Source organism: Pyxicephalus adspersus, chromosome 5 (assembly GCF_032062135.1).
Source record: "Pyxicephalus adspersus chromosome 5, UCB_Pads_2.0, whole genome shotgun sequence".
Lineage (NCBI taxonomy): Eukaryota > Metazoa > Chordata > Amphibia > Anura > Pyxicephalidae > Pyxicephalus > Pyxicephalus adspersus.
In genome coordinates, this window is record NC_092862.1 from 8,099,587 (window position 1) to 8,108,267 (window position 8,681).

Sequence of the window (8,681 nt, forward strand, 5' to 3'; positions counted from 1 at the left end):
CAATTGTCTTTGTAAATATTGTAATTGCATGCATAAGAAAGACAATCTTTCTTTCTTTTTCAAACTGTTTATCTAATACATTTCAACTCAAATAAAACACTCTGGCTTTCTTTTCATTCTTTATTTCAACCTACAATAGGAACTAACAATATTTACAGTTGATTTCTATTTCTCTGCCTAGTAATAGGTCCACTTTAAAGCAAGCAATTAAAGAAGAATGCAGCTTTTTTAAAGTCACCCTCCCACGAAAATCCTCCATCTGCCCACACAGTGTAGCAGTCAGGTCTGGAGATTGTCCACAAAAGAACTGAAGGATGCTGGACAGCATGGAAGTTATGTGCACCTCTATAGAAAAAGAGCTACAGGGAAGAATGTTCTCCCTATCCTTCCTCCTCTAAATCAGCCCTGCTACTTACTGTGCCTTTAACCGATATATTAAAAGTTCAAATTAAAAGAGAACCGGATACTTGAAAAATTAAGTTACATAGTGACATGTAAATATGATAAAACAATATATTGATAGCACAAGGGCTAGCACTCTTGCCTTTGCTAGGCCTGAGTACAGGTGAGAGTGCTAGACACTGAGCCAACTGTCAGGTCATGGGTTCAAATCTCGGCCATGACACTATCTGCAAGGCGTTATAAGTTCTCCCCATGTTTGTGTGGGTTTCCTTCCACATCCCAGAAACATGCAGTTTGATTTATTGGCTTTCCTAAAACCTTGTCCTTAGACTGTGCTAATGACAAATGACTAAGGTAGAGACATTAGATTGAGACAGCTAGTAATATACCTATGGACTTTGTGAAGTGCTGCGTAATATGTTGGTGCTATATAAATACAAGTAAATAAATAAAAATAATCTCAGTGAAATAAACCTCCCAGGAATATAGATGCCATAGTTCACATTCCTCTCCGACATGCTAAATCCACCATATTTATACCAGAATTCATCCTAAACAGATATCTATTTCCTGGAATAGATATGGAGTAGATTTCAGTCCCCAGATGATGCAGGCTTGCTTGCATAAAGCTCATGCTAAGTATAAGGTATTAGCATCATGGCAGGAACCCGCTCCACTGATCAGGTGATATCATACCTAAAAAGACTACAATCATGACAATTCCAACCTGAAGATTTTCCCCTTTCCTGAACCAGGTACTCCTAGATTTTAGGCTCTGCGGGGCAGGGTCCTCTCCTCCTCCTATGTCACTGTCTGCATTTGTCTGTCATTTGCAACCCCTATTTAATGTACAGCGCTGTGTAATATGTCGGTGCTATATAAATACTGTTTAATATTAATAATAGAGACCAATCCAAATTTTGCATTTTTCTATCTTTGACCCAGTGCCAATGGTCACCTCCACAAACATTGTGAATGTCCCAGTCTAATCAAAAATCAAAAAAAGTTTTAACTTTAGATACACTTTTAGGACTTGAGAGGGTGAGATTATTTCCTTCACATTTCTATGTCACTTATATAATGTGAGATTTTTACTGTTTCTTTCACATTAAGTCAACACTAAATATAGACTGCAAATCATTTTGAGACTTGATATAAATACTCATAGAAAAATGTCATGAGCAGCGTATGTCAAATAAAGATGGGTAACATGAAATGGTTTGGTGAGCAGAGATTTTCCCTTCACATAGATGACTTGCTATAGAGGTGAATATTTTCTATCGCTTGACAATCAGCCACATGGCATATCGGTTGACAATCAGCCACATTTCTTTCTTCCCCGGTCAGTGGATGCAGCTTCTTCTTTTCCTTTCCAGTCAAGTTATAGTTACCAGCTATTGACATGGACCAACAACATCAGAAATTCATGTGTGCCAAATGCGTGTAGCAATCCCGTCCCCAGTGTCCTACTGGACGAACAAGTGTGACAGGTCTGCTGCAGGCACAAATGTTTTGGCAACAGCTATGCAGGTGCAGTGATAGCCGTAGAGTCCTACACAGCTTTTCAGGGCGGTCATGCTAAGCGCAGATCAAGGTTTGTTCCATGATCCAAGAAAATTACAATATTTATGGAGTTACTTGAAGTGAATCTACACTTTTCCAATTCAGAGCAAAGTAACAGGTCTGCTTGAAAGCATGGTAAGGGGCACTCAGCTTCTGAATGTTTTTGTACATCATCCTACCCCAAGAATTTTCCATCTATCTGAATGTGGCAGCACTCCTGACTGGAGATTGGTGTCGGAGGAACTGAGCACTGGAGAGTCATTCAACTCCAAAGTAAATGGAGCAGCAGGTAAGAATGAGCACCATTCCATTCCTGTTCAAAATCAAACTGTAACTTAGTATGTTATATATTAGTGGTTTAAATTAAAGCAAAACTGGACCTCTAGGCTGTTCAGATGGGAGGTTGGTGGCTCTATGCACCCAGGGGCCCTGAACTCTCCTTAGCCAACAGAGGGGCCCAAGTTAGTTGGGGGGGTGCCAAGCCATGTTTGCACAGGGACTTACTATTAGCTACATTGGCACTTTTTGCTGTGTAAATATACATGAGAATGTATAACTGTAAACAACCTGAACCTCTTGAGGGGACAGATGCCATAGTTCACATTCCTCCTTGACATGCTAAATCTGCCATATTTACAACAAGGTCATCCTAAACCATTATCGGTTTCCTGTATGTTAATTCAGTCTTGCTTGTCTTGTGCAACTTAGTATTGGAGGTATGGCAGGATCCCGGTCCATAACGCCATAATCTGGGCATTCTTTTGGGTGGAGTAATGAATGGTGAAAACTCCTGTTAGGCTGTATTTTTTTACCTCGGTGAGATTTTACAGATGATACTTGAGAGATTTTCATTGACTTCCCTTTCTGCAGACAAATCAGGAGATTGAGTTTTTATTAGGACAATGAAAAAACGAGTCCTCATTTAAAGGTCAATGGGAACAAGGCTTTTTACCTTGGTGGAAAGAATACACTTTACGTTGCTGCTCAGTGAGAAGAATGTACCTTGCATTGATGGTCAGTGGGAAGATTGCTTCTTAGTGGTGGTTAATGGGAAGACAACTTCTATCATTGGTGGTTGATAGAAAGAACATTCTTCACATTAATGACCAATTGGAAGATTCCACTTTACATTGGTGGCCATTGGCAAAAATGCCCCGTACATGGATGGTCAACAGGACAATTTCTTCTTCCATTGGTGGTTAGTGGGAAAATTGTCCCTCCTATCCTTGATGGTCAATGAAAAGAACACTCCTTATCTTGATGGTCAGTGCTCCTTGCACAGGTGGCCACTGGCAAGAATGCCCTGTACATTGATGATTAGTGGGAAGATTTCTTCTTCCATTGGTGGTTAGTGGAAAAGGATGCTCCTTATCTTGATGGTCCTCACATTGATGGTCAGTGGGAAAATTTCTTGTTACATTGGTGGCCATTGGCAAGAATGCTCCTTATCCTGATGGTCAGTAGGTGGATTGCTTTCTACATTGGTAGTCATTGGGAAGAATGCTCCTTACATTGAGTGGTCAGTGGGAAGATTACTTTTTACATTGGAGGCTATTGGCAAGAATGCCCCGTACATTGATGGTCAGTGGGAAGATTTCTTCATCCATTGGTAGTTAGTGGGAAGAATGCTCCTCTTTAACATTGATGATCACTGAAAAGAATACTCTTTATCTTGATTGTCAGTGGGAAAATAGCTCCTTCCATTGGTGGTTATTGGCAAGAATGCCCCCTACATTGATGGTCAGTGGGAAGATTTCTTCCTTTATTGGTGGTAATGGGAAGAATGCTCCTCCTACCATTGACGGTCAATAAACAGGATGTTCCTCGCATTGAAACTCCTTACTTCGGTGATTAGTGGAAAGAATGTCCTTTACATTGGTGATCAGTAGGAAGAATATTTCCTCCATGCAATGGTGGTCAGTGGGAAGAGAGCTCCTTATATTGGTGATTAGCAGGAAGTAGACTCTTTACATTGGTGACCATTGAGAAAAATTATCCTTATGTTAGTGGTCAGTGGGAAAATGCTTTTATCTAAGCTGGTCTTTGGGAAGATTGCTCCTTACATTAATGGTCAGTGGGAAGAAAGCCCGCTTATAGCTTTGTAGAGCTTTAATAAATCAGACCCATAGAAAGATGGATGAAATAACAAATTCTGTTTTGTAGAAGTGATGAGGGTCGCCAGGGCTGGCAGTCTGCTATTCTATGTTATACCAAGGCCACTCTGATTTTTCCTATAGCGCGCATTCCTCCTCCACCTCCGGCACCTGCTACGTCATGACGTGCTTGGCAGGAAATTTAACATAATTAATTCACAAGGCCAGGAGCCGGATATTAGGTCAGCCTAAGCAAATATTCCCAAGCCCGAGATCAGCATTAACCTGCTCTGATAATGCCTTAAACAGAAAAACAATCAGGAGGAGAGCTGCATGACGGCATAAAATGAATCACAACTCAGATCACAGCGAGCACAATGCTGCCAAATGGGTGAAGAGTCTGGGCAGCTGTGGGGATCATTCTCCCAGGTGTCACTAATTGGGATATGAGTTCATTCAGAGGAAGTCCATGACAATATATAGTTTATTTTACTTCCTGTCCTAATATAGAACTAACATACCCAGAAACCTAAAATGTGCACTGACCAGTCAGAACCGATACTAAACTGGCTCATGATTAGGGATAAACAAGAATGCCTCTGGCATTCTCGCAAAAATTCCCTCGAACTTCCGATGGGTCAGCGACATTACGCTTTTTATATGTGTAAAATCAGTACATTGTTTTCAAGAACATTTATTTTACAGTATATATATTAGTATAATATGTATTTTTTTTTTTTTAATTAATTTTTGTTTTTTTTAAATATATAGATTTTTGATTTTGTGTTTCAAACGTTATTATACTCATACTTTTATATTATACTGTAAAATAAACTTTCATGAAAAACAATGTACCGCTTTTAGACATATAAAACCGGAAAGAAATGAACCGCTAGGGAGGTTAATTAACCTCTAGTGCTGAGGATCGCAGTGGAACTGCAGATGAACTCTTAATGGAGAAACTACATTGAGAGTTCGCCTGCAGTCACAGCTGATTGGAGGCACTCACGTGCCTTCAATCACCTGTGACTGCAAAGTTCCCATGGTCACCGGGCTGTACTTATCAGCCCAGTGACAGTGGGAACTGAACTGCAGATGAACTCTCAATGGAGAAACTCCATTGAGAGTTCTTGTGCTGTTCCACTGCGATCCCTGGGCACTAGAGGATTATTAACCTCTAGTGCCCCGGGATCGCAGTGGATTCTCAGGGCTGCAATCATTCTTGCAGCCCTAGGAATCCTGTTTGCGATCCCTGGCACTAGAGGTTAAATGGGGACAAGTATCCCCATTCAAAACCTTTAGTGCCAGGGATCGCACACTTAGCTTATCAATGAATGCAGCTGGCGCTGCATTCATTGATCAGCACAGCCTGCGATATATATATATATATTTTTTAAATTCGAGCTTGATCGGCGAATTTACACCAGTCGTTCTCGCTTACAATTTCGGTAAGCGAGAACGGCCGAATTCGTCACGATATTGCGTTTTTAAAGCTCGCTCGCTCATCCCTACTCATGAATATTTGCAGTGTTTCTCAACCAGGGTTCCTCCAGAGGTTGGTGGGGGTTCCTTGTGCAATGGGAAATTTTTGCCTTTTAGGTCAGTATAAGTGACACCAGTGATGTTTTTGGCTATCTGTAAGGGTAGGCCAGCAATGTAAGAGGAATTCTTCCCACTGACCACCACACTAATGTACTGTGAGCTGTCGATATAGGAATTATGGCCGGGGTTCCCTAAGACCTGAAAGTTATTTAGATGGTGTTAACCCCATAATAAAATGGTCAGGAAAGGTGGATCTAATGCCTTGTCTGACTAACGGTAAGGGCAATTTCTGTAGAGTAAAAGAGGGGGATTTGTCATGGGTGGCTCAGTGGCACATGGGCTAGCACTCTTGTCTTTACAGCACTATGGTATAAGGTCTGTATCTCAGCCAGGGCACAACCTACATGGACCTTGTTTATTCTACTCTGACATCCAACCCCATGCTATTAGGTCCACATATGGGGGGGGGGGGGGTTTTGCTATAGGCTCTGATCACTAAAAGTGTAAATGGTTGCTAAAAAGGGCTGCAATATGGACCACTGGCCTCTAATGCAAAGTTCAGATATGGTCAAGAGGGACTGCATTAAATTGGGTTTTTTGATTAGTTAAAATGCAATGACAGATTCTATGACCCTGATTTATTAAAGCTTTCCGAGGCTGGGGAAGATACACTTTCATCAGTGAAGCTGTGTGATCCAGCAAACCTTGAACAGATCTGGTCTAGGATTGAAAACGTTTGCTAACAAATAGCAAATAACTTTAATGAAATCCATTCAAGGTTTGCTGGATCACCCAGGTTCACTGATGAAAGTGTATCCTCTCCAGCCTTGGAGAGCTTTCTTAAATCAGGCCCTGTATCTACAGGTTCACTATAAGGAGTCAGGATGAGAATTTAATGAATTGCATCCTGTGACTTGCTATATAGATGACTTTAGAGAAGATTCACTCAGATGTCTCAGATTATAGCAACCCCTATGTGTTGATTCACCCAGAAGGATACTGATAGAACAAGACCACAATCTACTATAGTGAACGGCTCACTGTGGATACCAGACACTCAATAGGTCTGATTTATTAAAGCTCTCCAAGACTTGAGAGCATTCATCAGTAAAGCTGGGTGATCCAGCAAACCTGGAATGGATTTTTTAAAAGTAATTTGCAAATGTTTTCATTTCTGGACCAGATATATTCCATGTTTGCTGGATCATCCAGCTTCACTGATGAATGCTCTCAAGTCTTGGAGAGCATTAATAAATCGGGCCCAATACAGTTTGTGCAAGAGTACCATGAGACCGGGCTGGCACTGGCTGAGCACCGCCTCCAACCAAAGAGCAGGTCCATGTCATCCATGGTTCACAGGATTCTGGGCATCTTTCAACACAGAGACCAGTAGAGGGCCCAAACATGAGTCTGTGGGGACAGCTTCACAGAGAAGGTGTGTATTGCAGCAAAATGTTTTATTAATAATAATAATTATTATTATAAAGTGCTGGGCTACCTAACTTTTCTTTTTAAGCAATTCCTGAAGCTTGGCTTTAGGAAGAAGTACAGGAAGTACCTTTGGAAAGGACATCATGGGGGTAGGGAGTGATAACATTGCACCACCCCCACAGTCCCGTTTGATGAAACTTTCTGCAGTTCTCCTACAATGATATACAATATGTGACCTCAGAATAGTGAGAACCAACAAATGCGATATATCTAAAATTTCTTAAAATACACATATCTCATGCTGGAACGTTGGCAGGAATCCAGTGCTCAGAGGTAGATAAACAGAAAGATAAAATCCATTTAAATTCTTACCTTGTTAACCCTTTCTGGTGCAGAACTGCAGAGCCAAAGCCTTAAAAACAAAGGATATAAATTCCTTCAGGATTCTAGACTAGATTGTAAGCTTTTAGGGGCAGGGTACTCTCCTCCTCCTGTGTCTCTGTCTGTCATTTGCAACCCCTTTTTTAATGTACAGTGCTCTGCAATATGTTGGCGCTATATAAATCTTCTTTATTATTAATAATTATAATAATATTAATAATGGCATCACTCACTCGGAAACAGACCCCCTATTCTTCATTGTTTGCATATTAATGCGGGGGTTATATACACAGAGGCAGCCATAGTTATGTCAACAGAAAGGTAACAAAGTACAATGGAATTTAGGGGCCTGCATGCACTCCCCTATGTACTTATTAAAATGTTGCGATCAGGCTGCTTCTTTATTGCAGATAAGTCAGGCGATGTCCCTTCTGCAATAAAATACCCTTGCAAGCCTGATCTCATTTTTTAAAATACATTGGTTTCAATATAGGCGTTGCCATTTTCATCTTCTCCATTTTTTTTCCAATTTTTGGCCATCTTGATTGGCCAGGCAAAGATGGTGAAACTACTTCCATCATTATTAATAAACAGTATTTATATAGCACCAACATATTATGCAGTGCTGTACATTAAATGGGGGTTGCAAATGACAGATACAGACAGCGACACAGGAAGAGGGGAGGACCCTGCCCCAAAGAGCTTACAATCTAGGAGGTGGGGGAAGTATCACACAGTAGGAAGGGGGATATGTAGTGATGGGAAGTAGTGACGATTTCAAAAGACAGAAGAAGACGGGTAGGTGAGGTTGAAGCGTTGGGTTTTGAGGTCTCTTTTAAATGAGCAAAATGTAGGAGCAAGCCGAATAGGATGAGGAAGACCATTCCAGAGAGTTTGGGCAGCTCTAGAAAAGTTATGGAGGTTATGAGGAAGTGAGTAGTAGGTCATTGGAGGAGAGATGAGAGTGGCTAGGGGGGATTTTTCGATAAGGTAAGGAAGGTAAATGGGACAAGAACTGTGGGGGGATTTGAAGGCAAAGCACAGGAGATTAATTTGATTCTAAGGTGAAATGGAAGCCAAAGAAGAGAACTACAAAGAGAGGCAGCGGAAGAGGAGCGGAGGGAAGGATGGATGAGTCTGGCTGCAACATTCATGATAGATTTGTAGAGGAGAAAGTCGGGTTAGTGGAATACCAGAGAGGAGGATGTTACAGTAGTCCAGACGAGAGATGATAAGAGCGTGTACAAGGAGTTTGGTGGTCTCTGGGGA

General features: G+C 41.2%; 1 long non-coding RNA gene across 1 annotated transcript in view; it reads right to left on the reverse strand.

Annotated features, from left to right (window-relative positions):
• LOC140330486 (uncharacterized) overlaps window positions 1-8,519 on the reverse strand; it is a 74,039-nt gene extending 65,520 nt beyond the window's left edge. Inside the window, exon 1 of the long non-coding RNA XR_011920751.1 lies at window positions 7,404-8,519. This is a non-coding gene — a long non-coding RNA (uncharacterized lncRNA). The remainder of the gene's footprint in view (window positions 1-7,403) is intronic.
• Window positions 8,520-8,681: the final 162 nt, after the last annotated feature.